This window comes from Lathyrus oleraceus, chromosome 4 (assembly GCF_024323335.1).
Source record: "Lathyrus oleraceus cultivar Zhongwan6 chromosome 4, CAAS_Psat_ZW6_1.0, whole genome shotgun sequence".
NCBI lineage: Eukaryota > Viridiplantae > Streptophyta > Magnoliopsida > Fabales > Fabaceae > Lathyrus > Lathyrus oleraceus.
Window position 1 is genome coordinate 13124303 of NC_066582.1, and position 13956 is coordinate 13138258.

General features: G+C 40.4%; 1 non-coding gene across 1 annotated transcript; it reads right to left on the reverse strand.

The window, feature by feature from the left end:
- Positions 1-13291: 13291 nt before the first annotated feature.
- On the reverse strand, positions 13292-13397 carry LOC127077439 (small nucleolar RNA R71). Its single transcript, XR_007787250.1, has one exon. It is a non-coding gene; the product is annotated as a small nucleolar RNA R71 (small nucleolar RNA).
- Between the last annotated feature and the right edge of the window lie 559 nt (positions 13398-13956).

Sequence of the window (13956 nt, forward strand, 5' to 3'; positions counted from 1 at the left end):
TTGCATTTCATGCATCATTTGCATAAGCAGGTTTCTCCTTCGCCAAATGTCTCATTGGTGTTTCTTCTGTGCTTTAGCCAAGCTGACTCATCGGTACAACACCCGCGCCAATCATCTCAAAATTATGGAGCATCTAGAGCATGAGAATAGAGAACTGAAGGACGAGATCGCCCGACTGACTGCCATGATGGAGTCAGTGTTGGCTGCTCAGAGCCAAGCTTCTCCAACGCCTGCAACTCTTCCTCCTCAGAGGACAGTTATTTCAGAGGTGACTACCTCTACCATGCCTGCTGCTACCACCCATTTCGCACCTACTATGCCTTCCGGATTCCCGTGGGGAATGCCACCGAACTTCATTCCTGAAGGCTTTGCGCCTACTTTTGCTTCCATGCGGCATCTAGCCCGGTCATGTCCGTGCCACCTCCCGTTGTGCACACGTTACCTCGTGTAGAGGACACCATTTATCACTCTGAGCCGTCTGAGGGTCCGAATGTTTATGAGAAATGGATGAAATAAAGGATCAGTTTCTTGAGCTACGCAAGGAATTGAAGATGCTAAGGGGTAAGGACTTGTTTGGAAAGAGTGTTGTTGAGTTGTGTTTAGTGCCCAACGTCAAGATCCCGGTGAAGTTCAAAGTGCCTGACTTTGAAAAGTATAAAGGGAACACATGTCCACTCGGTCATCTAGTGATGTATGCTCGCAAGATGTCTACTCAGACTGACAATGATCAACTGTTGATTCACTACTTTCAAGACAGTCTGACCGGTGCTGCGCTCAGATGGTATATGGGGTTGAACAGTTCAAGCATTCTCACCTTCAACGACTTGGGAGAGGATTTTGTCAAGCAGTATAAGTACAACATGGATATGCACCTGATAGAGACCAGTTGAGGTCTATGTCTTAGAGAGATAAGGAGACATTTAAAGAGTATGCGCATAGATGGAGTAATTTGGCTGCTCAGATCACTCCTTCCTTGGAGGAAAAAGAGATGACAAAGATCTTTCTGAAAACTCTGAGTTCATTTTATTATGAACGAATGATTGCTAGTGCCCCTGGTGACTTTACCGAAGTAAACATGGGGATGAGGCTTGAGGAAGGAGTCCGAGAAGGACGTTTATCGAAAGAAGAAGCATCGTCGAATAAGAGATATGGCAACAATTTTGGGAAAAAAGGACAATGAAGCGAATGCAATAAGCAGTGGGAGGCAAAGGAGGCCTTAGATCAAAAGGAATCAACCATCCCGTCAACATCACCATCAAGTATCTTCAGTCATTCCAGTTTTCTCTAATAATCAATCAACACCAGTTCAACAATAACAACGACAACAACAACAACCGCAACAATGAACAAACACCTATAACAACAGCAATACCAACAACAATCATCATCAACAAAAATTTGAGAGGAAGAAGGTCTCTTTCGACCCGATTCCTATGTCTTATGCAGAATTGTATCCATCTTTGGTTCTCAAGAACCTACTTCAACCAAGAAACCCGCCACAAATTCCAGAACCACTTCCATGGTGGTACAAGCCTGAGCTCCGTTGTGCTTTTCATCAAGGAGCACCCGGACATGATATCGAGTGGAATGGTGTCCTTTGAGGACCGTGCGCCGAATGTGAAAGCAAATCCACTACCCGCCCATGGAAACTCTTATGTGAATATGGTAGATGGTTGTCCTGGCGAATTTAAGGTTTTTGATGTGCGTTTTATCCAAAGATCCTTGGTGCAGATGCATAAGGACATTTGTATGGTGAGTAATTGTGAGCATGACCACGATGGTTGTGTTGTTTGTAGTATTAATTCAAGGGGTTGCGAAATTGTGAAAAGGGACATCCAGCAACTGATGGATGAAGGCATGATTCAAATTGTTCAATCCTGTCATGTAGATGACGATGTGAATGTCATAATGCCCATTTTCAAGCAGCCAGAGAGATTAGTAATCCAGTACGACAGCAGCAACAGTAACAATGCCAGCAATAGATCAGTATCGTCGTTAGTTATACGGTTAGCGGGCCCAGTCCCGTATTCATCTGATAAAGTTGTACCGTATCAGTATAATGCTACAATGTTACCAAGGTGACCCGCAGTGGTCGAGTGTTTAGGTCGGTGTTCCCAAAGGATAAAGAAGAATCAGTTGATGGAAAGAAGGTGGAAGTGCATGTTGTAGATCCAGTTGGTACTTCAAAGGGTAAGTCTGGTGAATCCACCGATTTGAAGGCTAACGATGATGATGAGGTACTTCATTTGATCAAGAGAAGTGAGTTCAATATGGTGGAGCAGCTGCTCCAAACCCCCTCAAAAATCTCAGTGTTGTCTCTGCTCATGAATTCTGAAGCGCACAGAGAAACACTGCAGAGAGTTTTGGAACAAGCATTTGTAGAACATGATGTTACAGTGGATCAATGTGATCATATCGTGGCTAACATCACTGCTTGCAATAATCTTAGCTTATGTGATGAAGAACTCCCCGAGGAGGGCAGAAATCATAATCTGGCTTTGCACATTTCTATGAATTTCAAAAAGGATGCTTTGTCAAATGTGCTTGTTGGCATCAGGTCTTTGTTGAACGTACTGCCGAAGTCAACTCTTTCAAATTTGTCATATCAAGGAGCGCCTATGAGGTATAACAGTTGTAATAGTCAAAGCTTTTGACGGTTCGCGCAAAACAGTTATTGGTGAAGTGGACCTTCCGGTTAAGATAGGTCCGAGTGATTTTCAAATTACTTTTCAAGTAATGGATATCCACCCTGCCTACAGTTGCTTGTTGGGAAGGCCATGGATCCATGAGGCAGGAGTTGTTACCTCCACTTTGCATCAGAAGCTCAAATTTATGAAGAATGGAAAACTTGTGATTGTTGGCGGGGAGAAGGTGTTGTTGGTTAGCCATCTGTCATCTTTCTCTTATGTTGAAGCTGAAGATGAGGTTGGAACTCTGTTCCAAGCCTTGTCTATTGCTACTGAAAAGAGAGTTGGGGCACCTATGTCCTCATTGAAAGATGTATAGAAGATTGTAGAAGAAGGCAATGTTGATCAGTGGGGGCGCATGGTAGAGGTCTCCGACAACAAAGGCAGAACCAGTTTGGGGTTCCAGCGAGGTTCATCAACCACAAGGTCTAAAGATATGCAACTTAGCTTCCATAGCGGAGGGTTCATTCATGGCAATGAACAACACTTAGCTGTTGTGCTAGAGGATGACGAAGAGGAAGACTGCACCAATTTTGTGACGCATGGAAAAGCTTGCAAAGATTGGACTGCTGTTGATGTTCCTGTTATTTTGCATCAATCTAAGTAATTGCTTTTATATGCTTTTAAAATCCTTCTCCTATGCCTAAGGGAGAAGCGAACATTGTTGGGCATTTTCAAATTGATCATTAATAAAATTAATTCTATTCATCCACATCTATGATGTTTTGTTTTTACTTTTTTGCTTTATTCTGAAAATGGTAATCACAAAAAACATAAATAAACAATATAATTATCCACCTGCATAATATTTGGTCACAAATCCACTTCTCTAAAATCAAAATATCAAATCACTATGTAGGTTGGTTTCTAACCCCATTGAATACAATGATCCTTATCCTTCTCCAAATGTTGAATTCCCTGTGTTTGAGGCCGAGGAGGAAAGTGATGAAGAAGTGAGTGATGAATTGTCTCGTCTTCTTGAAAAAGATGAAAAGACCATTCAGCCGTTCGAAGAGCAGATTGAGTTAGTCAACTTAGGTTCCGAGGATGATGTGAAGGAAGTTAAGATTGGGTCTCGACAGTGTCCAGATGTCAAGAAGGGGTTGATTGATCTTCTTTGAGAGTATTCAGATGTATTTGCTTGGTCCTATCAAGACATGCCTGGTTTGGATTCTGAGATTGTGGAGCATAGATTGCCGTTGAATCCAGAATGTCCGTCAGTCAAGCAGAAGTTGAGAAGAACGCATCCTGATATGGCTGTGAAGATCAAAGAGGAAGTGCAGAAGCAGATTGATGCTGGTTTCCTTGTAACCACCGAGTATCCACAATGGGTGGCCAATATTGTGTCTGTTCCGAAGAAAGATGGAAAAGTCTGCATGTGTGTCGACTATAGAGATTTGAATAAAGCCAGTCCGAAAGATGATTTCCCTTTGCCACACATTGATATGTTGGTAGATAATACTGCTAAATTCAAAGTCTTTTCGTTTATGGATGGATTTTCCAGATATAATCAGATCAAGATGGCACCCGAAGATATGGAGAAGACCATATTCATTACACCTTGGGGAACATTCTGTTATAGAGTGATGCCTTTCGGTCTAAAGAATGCTGGTGTAACTTACCAAAGAGCAATGACTACTCTTTTTCATGATATGATGCATAAAGAGATTGAAGTATATGTCGATGACATGATTGCTAAATCAATTGACGAAGAGGAACATGTTGAGCATTTGTTGAAGCTATTCCAGCGTTTGAGGAAATTTAAAGTCCGCTTGAATCCCAATAAGTGTACTTTTGGTGTTCGTTCTGGTAAGTTGTTGGGCTTCATTGTCAGCGAGAAAGGTATTGATGTTGATCCTGCCAAGGTCAAAGCAATACGAGAGATGCATGCGTGTTAGATGCCCAAAAGTGCTTATTTGAGCTATCAAATGTGGGCATCTTTCACTCCTTTTTGTTGCTAAAGCGTTCGAAACCGCCTTTGTTTTAGATGAATCGCAATACAATGTTAAACGATCTTGGTACCTTTGATTTGTGCGTTATTGTGCAGGAATTAGGCATGAAATAATAGAAAATGAAGGCACAAGAAAGTTGGCAAAGGGACCAAGAGAAGAAAGCATTCATCAGCATGCTCGCTAGGCGAGTGCTGTGGCGAGGTGCTCACTAGGCGAGCACCCAGCGAGCATCCAGCGAACATCTCCAGTATTTTACAGTGGCAAACATCAACAAACTCGCTAGGCGAGCACCCAGCGAAGGAGGTAGCGAACGCTCCCAGACTTGGCCAAAGGAGCAGCCAGCACTCACTCGCTAGGCGAGCCTCTAGCGAGGTTGCAGCGAGCAGTCCAGTAGCAAAACCACCAAAACTCGCTGGAGAGAAGGTTGAAGCGTGGGCTTCGCCTAGCGAACATGTGAAGTCTGAAGTTAGATATTTCTGGGCGCAGGTGCCTTTGGTGCCTCATTTGGGGGATCGCTAGGCGAGCCATTCTGCTCGCCTAGCGAGCATGACAGCTCAGACCAAAGTATTATAAGTAGCAAGGGCTACTTTTTGGACAACAACTTAGATTTTCTTAGATATTTTCCTGCATTGCTTTTTGGATCATTTTGTGACCTAGAAACCCATTTTATCATTTCTCTTCATCTCTTAACAATCTTTCACAAAAAGAAGGTGGATTCCCATCCAATCTCGATTATTCGACTCGGATGTTGATCAACCTTCTTCCGAAACTTGTTGACCAAGCTACCATGAAAATGAGTAGCTAAGTTCTTCATTTTGTCAAGGTTAGATGTAGATAATCATAAGCTTTGTATGTAAATGGGATGATCTTCATTTTGTAAACTCTTTAATGGTGAATATATGGTGAAAACTTTGTTTTATCGATAACTCTTTGTGTTGGTTTATGATCGAGAGATGTTTACCAACTCTTTACCTAGGTTTTCATCCAATCTTGTTTGCTAGCTAGAGATAGTAATGAATGATTTTGTTCACCATAAAGTTGAACCAAAAAGTTGTCATTTTGATAGATTGTGTTAGAGATAAACAATGGATCAAAATGGGAAAACCCACAATGTGTGTTAGAGATAAACACATTAGGAGGACTTTGTGAAATAGTTTATCATCTAAAGGAGTTTATAAGTCTTATTGATCGAACATATGCATGCAAAGTGATTGTCGAACCCTAACTTTGGCAATATTTCTCAAATATTAAAACCAAATCTTTTACCGCATTTTCTTACACTTTTATGCAAGATACCGTGACTAAAACCAAAAACCATTGTTACCTTAAGCTAAGAATTAAAACAACTGTGAAAGGCGGCGATATCTCACAATCCCTGTGGAGACGATAACAAAAACCCGACACTTAAAATTACAATTAACAAAATGGCGCCGTTGCCGGGGATTGTGAATTGATATTGCGAGCATCGCAATAGTTGCTTAATTTTTAACTTTTGAATTTTTGACTTGTGCTTGTAATTTGTTTGGTTTAGTGTGCAGCTTTCGTTTTATACGAGGGCAGGTTCCTGAGGACGAACTTCTTTTTGATCCTGAGATCGAAAGAACCGCCAGGAGACTGAATAGCAGAACGAGACGAAGGAGGCAACAAGCTAGACAACGACAAGAACAAGGAGAAAGTTCTTCTACAACACATCCACCACCTTTCGCACCTATCATGGATCAACCACCACAACCACCGCCCATTTCCACACCATGTGTCAACAGTCCAAGGAATACTGCTCAGTTTGCCAACCACACGGGAAGGCAAGCCGAGATGAAAACGGGAACTCTTAACCTACTATATGGAAGTCCATTCACCGGAATGGACCATGAAGACCCCTTTGCTTTTCTCACCAAATTTTATGAGATAGCATTGGCGGCCGGAGTTGATCAAGCTCAAGAGCTACCGTTGTTCAAAAGATTATTTCCCCATGCTTTGCTCGGCAAAGAAAAATATTGGTACTTGGATCAAACACCTGCAGTCATGACGGATTGGAACGTGTTGGAAGAGAAGTTCATTGAAAGATTTTTCTCCCACAACCGTTTCATGGAATCCAAAACAGTAATCTCCATGTTTTCACAAGGGACCAACGAATCATTGAATGAGGCGTGGGAAAGATTCAAATCCATGCTTCGGAAGTGTAAAGGACATGGTTTTGATGAATTGACTCAAATCCACATTTTCAAAAATGGCCTCCAACCGAATTGTAAGACTTTGTTGGATGCTACCTCGGGTGGTTCTTTGTTGTCTAAAAGTGCCGAAGAAGCTACTGATATCATTAATCGAATGGCTCTAAATGACCTCCAAAGTCAAAGTAGAGGCAACTCTTTGAAGAAACCGGGAGTACTTGAACTTGGGACGAACGATGCCATTCTTGCCCAAAACAAACTCATTTCACAACAAGTTGAACTCTTAACTCAACAAATAAAAGAGTTGAAAGAGCCTTCTAGAGCTAAACAAATAGCTTATTGTGAGCTTTGCAAGGGTGAGCATGACACCGGATTTGTCCACCTTCTGGGTTCGAAGAAGTGAATTACATGGCGAACCAACGAGACTACCAACCGAGGCAAAAACAACAACAACCGTATCAACAACATCCTCAAAACCAACAACATACTCAAAATCCACAACAACACTTTCAAGGGAATCAAGGGTTCCAACCAAGGAGTAACTATTACCATAACCAAGGTTATGGGGGTGGTGCTTCTAATCGTCAAAACCCTCCCCAAAATCCTTATCAACCTCAACCGCCGGTTGTTGCTTCAAAGTTAGAAGAGACATTGACACAATTTATGCAAATGTCAATGGCAAATCAAAAGAGTAACGATGCGGCAATCAAAAATCTCGAGACTCAAGTCGGTCAACTTGCTAAGCAACTAGCGGAACAACAACCTGAACCATCTTTTTCGGCGAACACGCAAACGAATTCAAAGGAACATTGTAAAGCGATAACGACGAGAAGTGGAAGGGAGTTGATTAGTGAGAGTGAAAAGAGACATGAGAGTAAAAAAAGAGAGGATGAGAAAATTGATGAGGGGAGAATAATAGAGGATAGTATTGATGGTGAAGTTGGGGAGTGGAGTAATGAAGAAGTTGAAAAGGATGAAAAGAATGGTGCAGTTGAAAATAAAGAAAGTGTGGAAATTGAGAGAAACGATAGTGATGAAGTGAAGGTGGAGCCAGTGAAAAAGCCTAGATTGAGGAGTTCTAGAGTTGCTAAAGGAAAGGAGGTAGTGAGCGCTACTCCAATCCAAAACCTTCCGTACCCACATGCTCCATCTAAGAGGGAGAATGAACGGCATTACGCCCGGTTCATGGATATTTTCAAACAATTGAAAGTGAACATTCCGTTTGCCGAAGCATTGGAGCAAATGCCTAAGTATGCAAAATTCATGAAAGACATACTTACTAAAAAGCGGAGGTACACGGAACCAGAGACAATCTTGCTTGATGCACGATGTAGTGCCATCATTCAAAAAACTCTCCCAAGGAAGGAATCCGATCCGGGACGAGTCGCTTTATCGGTAACCATCGAAGGCACCTACACGGGTAATGGCTTGATTGACTTGGGATCTAGCATCAATTTAATTCCCCTATCCATTGTCAAAAGATTGGGAAATGTTGATATCAAACCTGCTAAGATGACTTTACAACTAGCTGATAAGTCTACCACTGCACCATATGGAGTGGCTCAAGACATGTTAGTCAAAGTTGATAAATTCTTCTTTCCGGTTGATTTCATTGTTATTGATATGGAAGAGGACAATGATGCTCCGCTTATTCTCGGCCGACCATTCATGAAAACCGCACGCATGATGATTGACGTTGACAACGGTTTGATGAAAGTAAGGGTCCAAAATGAAGAGGTAGCCTTCCATCTTTTTGAAGCCAAAAAGCATCTTAATGAGAAGCATGATTCTTTCCGAATCGATGCCACCAAGGAGAAGCTAGTGGAGGTCGCAAACCAGGTTCATGTTTCTAATCCTTCCGAAAGATCTCTTATCGGAGTCTATAAAGTTTCGACCAAAAATAAAGGAAAAGAGATGGAAGCATTGTTGCATGAATTAGAGGCTTGTGGAGAACTTGTCTATCATGAAGAAATAAGGGAAGGCTTGGATATGACAAAGAAAGTGGAGGAGCCAAAACTAGAGCCAAATTTGAAGTATGTGTTCCTGGGTGATAACTGTACCAAACCGGTAATCATTAGCAGCACTTTATCCACAAAGGAGGAGAATCAATTGATGCGGGTGCTGAGAAAGAAGGATGTTGTCAAACTAGTAGAGGCCGGGATGAATTGTTCTATCGCTGATGGTGAATGGGTGAGTGTTGTGCAAATAGTTCCGAAAAAGGATGGTATCAGATTTTATCGAAGGTTCATCAAGAACCTCTTGAAGACAACAAAGCCCTTGAGGAAGTTGCTCAACAAAATGGATCCCAGAAGCTCAAACAACAAAGTGGATCGCGGAAGCTGCACAATTCCCTTGGATGCTCCTCTGTGAGCATCGAGTCGTCAAGCTTATCCGACGTTAAACAAGCGCTTGTTGGGAGGCACCCCAACATTGTAAGTATTTTAAAAAGATTTCTGTTATGTTGTATTGGTGTCCATTTTGAAAAACCTTGTTGAATGTGCTTTACCTACTGTTATGAAAAACAAATTGATGTCATGCTCGCTAGCTGCTCGCTAGGCGAAGGCAGTAGCGAGCTGATTCGCTATATGCTCGCTAGGCGAAGCAGTAGCGAGCGCTGCGTGGCAGCACTTTACTTCTGTTTCACAGGGCCACTCATTTGGGCCCAAACACTTGTTATTTTGTTTTTCACTTTATTCTGTTTCACTAGCACTCTCAAACACTCTCTCACTTTTCATCTCACTCAAACCTTAAACTGTTACATTGCATTGCAAACCTCACTGTACACTTCGAAGCAGCAGCGAGCGCTGCGTGGCAGCACTTGGTGTCGGTGCATCTGGTACTGGTGTTTCAGGTGGTGTTGAGGATGATGGTGATGATGACGATGATGATGATGATACCGGTTCTGAAGCCGGTAGTGATGAGGGTTTTGAGTCCTTTGAGGGCTAAGTTTGTTTTATTTTATTGTATTTTTCAGATTTGTTGTATTTTGATTTTGGTTATGTACTTTTGGGGTGTTTTGTCCCCCATGCACATTTTTAAAATTTTTAAGTAATGAGTATTGTTTATGTTTTGAATTTCTGTGTTTGGTTTAAATTTCTTTTTGTTTAATAAATTTTTGGTTGTTGAGTGTCAAACCTTTTAGATTGGTTGCTCCTCAAAGAAGTATCCAATGAAGGTGCATCCGAGCTTGGATGGCAATGATAAAAATAAACAAGTGAATAATGCTAAGGTACATGGTTACCTCCGGTTAGAATTTTAGAATGCATTAAGAACTTTACTCTTTTTTGTAATTGAATATTGTTCTTTTTGCAACATAATTGAATGAATGTTTCATCTAGGACTTAGAACCACAAATTGTGAGGAAACCTCCATTGTACACTTAAATGCTGGATTCTAATAAACTTTGTTGATTCATTTGATTCATGCTTGGTCTTTTATTATTGTGAATTTGTGGAAGCAATTAGAAATGATCAAGGCGCTTGTTTTCTTATGAGCACAACCAGTTCCAAATACAACTTACCCGTGAGCAGAGAGAGTATTCGTTAACCCCTTCGAGCTTAAACAGTTGAATCTCGGCTTGAAATAAAACGAGATGTCAAAAATCTTTTTTCTTGAAACCCGGAAAATTTTGATAATTGTTCTTTTGCCGTAAAAGTCAAGAGCATTCACTTAGGGTGAGTAAAAGAAATAAGTTGGGGAGAACGAAAATGAGAATCGGTAAGTGCCACAACTCTTGAAAAACCGAGCAAGCATTGAAAAAAAAAATATATATAAAATATAGAAAAGAGAAACATTTGTTTTGTAAATATAATGTGAAAGAAAATAAAAAATAGAAAAAATGAAAATGAATGCTTGCTTGGAAGAAAAATAGTGAAAAACAAAAATTAATTGTGAAATAAGAGTTGTGAAGGTTTCAAATGAGAAACAAATGGAACGAAGTTGAGATGTGTGAATAATGTACAGTGAATGTCTCTTTTGCATCGGCAATTTCGTTTTCAATGGCCTTAGAAATGACCCTTGTTTGTAAACCTAACCAAGCTACAATCGGAAAAGTCCTTAGTGATCTTCTCGCTTCCGCATTTCCATTTATAATTGTTAGACATTTGATCACATGAAATAATATCACATTCTAGGACTCGATTTAATTAAATTATATTATTATTTACTTCAATTTATTCCATTTTATTCGATATTACTCGGTATTTTCTTTCTTTTTATCTCAGGTAGCTTATTTGGAGCACAAGTGAAAAAGGAAGAAAAGGAGGTGCAAAAAGAAATGAAAAGAAGCAAATTCCACCAAGCCTAAGCCCAGCCCAAAAGCATAGGCGCTGCGCCTGTGACGAGCGTCACACAAGCTGTGACGAGCGTCACGCCCTGCATACTTGTGTTACGAGCGTAACACATGGTGTGACGGACGTCACACCATTCCCCTATATTTTTGGCTTCAGAAGCGCAACAAAGACGTTGAGGCCTATTGTTACGCTTGACCATTAGAACGTGAAGGACTTTTGCACGGAAAGCTCTTGGGAAACCGTTACAAAAAGTGACCAATATAAATAGTGGCTTTTGGCAAACCCTACGGCTCCGCTCTCCACTTCGTTCAATTTTCCTCTTCCAGCCGTGCAAGCATACCATTACCTTTTTACAGTTTTTGCTTTTAATTGCAATCTTTATTTTTATTTTCTTTTCCAGTTAATCTTTCAGCACTTAATTAATTTTTCGCACAATAGTTTCTACACCGGAAACTATTGTGTATCTTTTACTAGATCTAACCTTACGTTAGACCCTAGATTTTTATTCCTTTACTTTTATTTTCCTGTCCGATTGAAGAATTCAAGAACAAATCCAACCGGTCTGTGGTGGAGTGTTCAAGATTGCTATAAATTATTCAGGTTCTTTAATTATTGTTGGAATTTATATATGCTCTGCTTTACTGTTTATTTATATTATTTGTCTGAGATGGAATTATTTATGCATGCTGATTATTTAGATCTGTTTAGCATGTCTGGCTAATTTATTTAGGTATCGGTATGTAGAGTAAGCGGAATGAAGGAGTCAAAACTAAGTTGGTTTAATTACGTTTAAAAATAAAATCACTCTTTTTACGGTCTCAATTTACAGGTTTAATAACAAGGTTTTGTACGAAAGTAAAAGACATAAAGAAGTTAAAATCAATAGAACGAGAGTTTGAGTTTTTAACTGGACAGTGTAAATTGGATATTAATTCTAGATCAGGGCGAAAGCAATTTTTAGAGTTAATTAAATTCTAATCTTTTTCAAAAAGTATTTTTAAAGGTTGAATGTGAGGACGAGAGTTAAGCATTTGAATTTAATTATATAATCTAAGTCAACAGAGCGAGAGTTTGAGACAAGGGTGTTTAAACGATTAGTGTTTTCTTAAAAAGAGTTTCTACGGACTCTATTGTTTTCAAAAAGTGATTTTGGACTTAACTAATAAGTGACAGCTACGTTAATATAAAATCATAGTTTATTCAACAGAGCGAGAGTTTGAGATAAAACTTTTAATCAATAGTGTCTACTGAAAAGATTTGTTTTAAAACCAAGAAACCAACGAAGAATTGATTCCCTAATTACGACGAACTACATACCGATATCCGCTTAATTGATATTTAATTTAGATCTTATTTTAGTTTTTACTTTTCCCCCAAACAATCAAAGTATCATCCGCCTTAGCTTTACGAAGTAACCTTAGAAAACGGTATATCGATTCATAAGTCCCTGTGGGATCGATATCTTTTAAAACTACGCGATAGAACTGTGCACTTGCAGTTTGTACCCCAAATTCGACTCATAAAGTCGCGATCAAATTTTTGGCGCCGTTGCCGGGGACTTTTATTTAGTCGATATCGTAACTCTTCTGTTACGCTATAGAGACTAAGGCTTATTTTTCTTTTCTTTTCTTTCTTTCGTTGATTTGTATGCCACATACTCGCTCACAAGGCGAGTCGTTCTACTTACGAATCAATGATATTGAACTATATCTCTGAGTCTTAGGACGAATTCGGGAATACCGTACTGCAAACAATCTCCCTCCTGTCGAACTTCCTGATCTCAAAAATCTTCTTCCTTCGCCGATACCCGAGATGGCAGAACCAGCTCGTGCTCTTCGAGACTATGCCGCTCCATCGCAAGATGAGCCGCATTCGAGTATTGCTCCACCCGCAATCGAAGCAAACAACTTCAAACTTAAACCTTCACTGTTGCAGGCAGTGCAACAGAACCAATTCTCTGGAAATCCTACCGAGGATCCAAACCTTCATTTATCCGTATTTGTCCAATACGCTGATACTGTTAAAGCTAACGGTGTCACATTTCAGAGGCAATTCGACTTCGTCTTTTTCCTTTCTCGTTAAGAGATAGCGCTAGAAGATGGCTCCAGTCTCTTCCTTCCAACTCCGTCACCACATGGAACGAGTTAAAGAAAGTCTTTCTTGCCCGATATTTTCCGCCGAGCAAAACAGCTATGTTAAGAGCCCAGATAAATGGATTTAAACAGAAAGATAACGAGTCTCTTTTCGAAGCATGGGAAGATACAAAGACATGATGAGACTTTGTCCACACCATGGTTTAGAGGACTGGTTAGTAATTCATACCTTCTATAATGGTCTCTTGTACAACACGAGGTTAACAATAGATGCCGCCGCAGGTGGTGCACTAATGAACAAACCTTATGCTGATGCTTACCAACTTATCGAAAGCATGGCCCAAAACCACTATCAGTGGGGAAGCGAACGAACAATGATAGAAAAACCTCAAACGAAAACTGGCATGTACGAGATAAGTAACCTTGATCATGTTAATGCAAAAGTGGATGCTCTGGTCCAGAAAATTGAAAGTTTAAATGTATCACCTCCAGCCACCGTGGTTGCCATAACTCAGAATTGCGAAGTCTGTGGAATCCAAGGTCACACTCCTGCAGATTGTCAACTCCTAACGGGAATCCAAGCGGAGCAAGTAAACTATGCTCAAGGAAGTCCCTACTCGCATACCTATAACTCAAACTGGAAGAATCATCCAAATTTTTCATATAAGAGTAATAATGCTTTATACGCACCTGAACAATCTCCGAATCAAGCCCCAGCTATACCTCCGGGATATCAAAAGCCGATCCCATCTACACCTAACAAT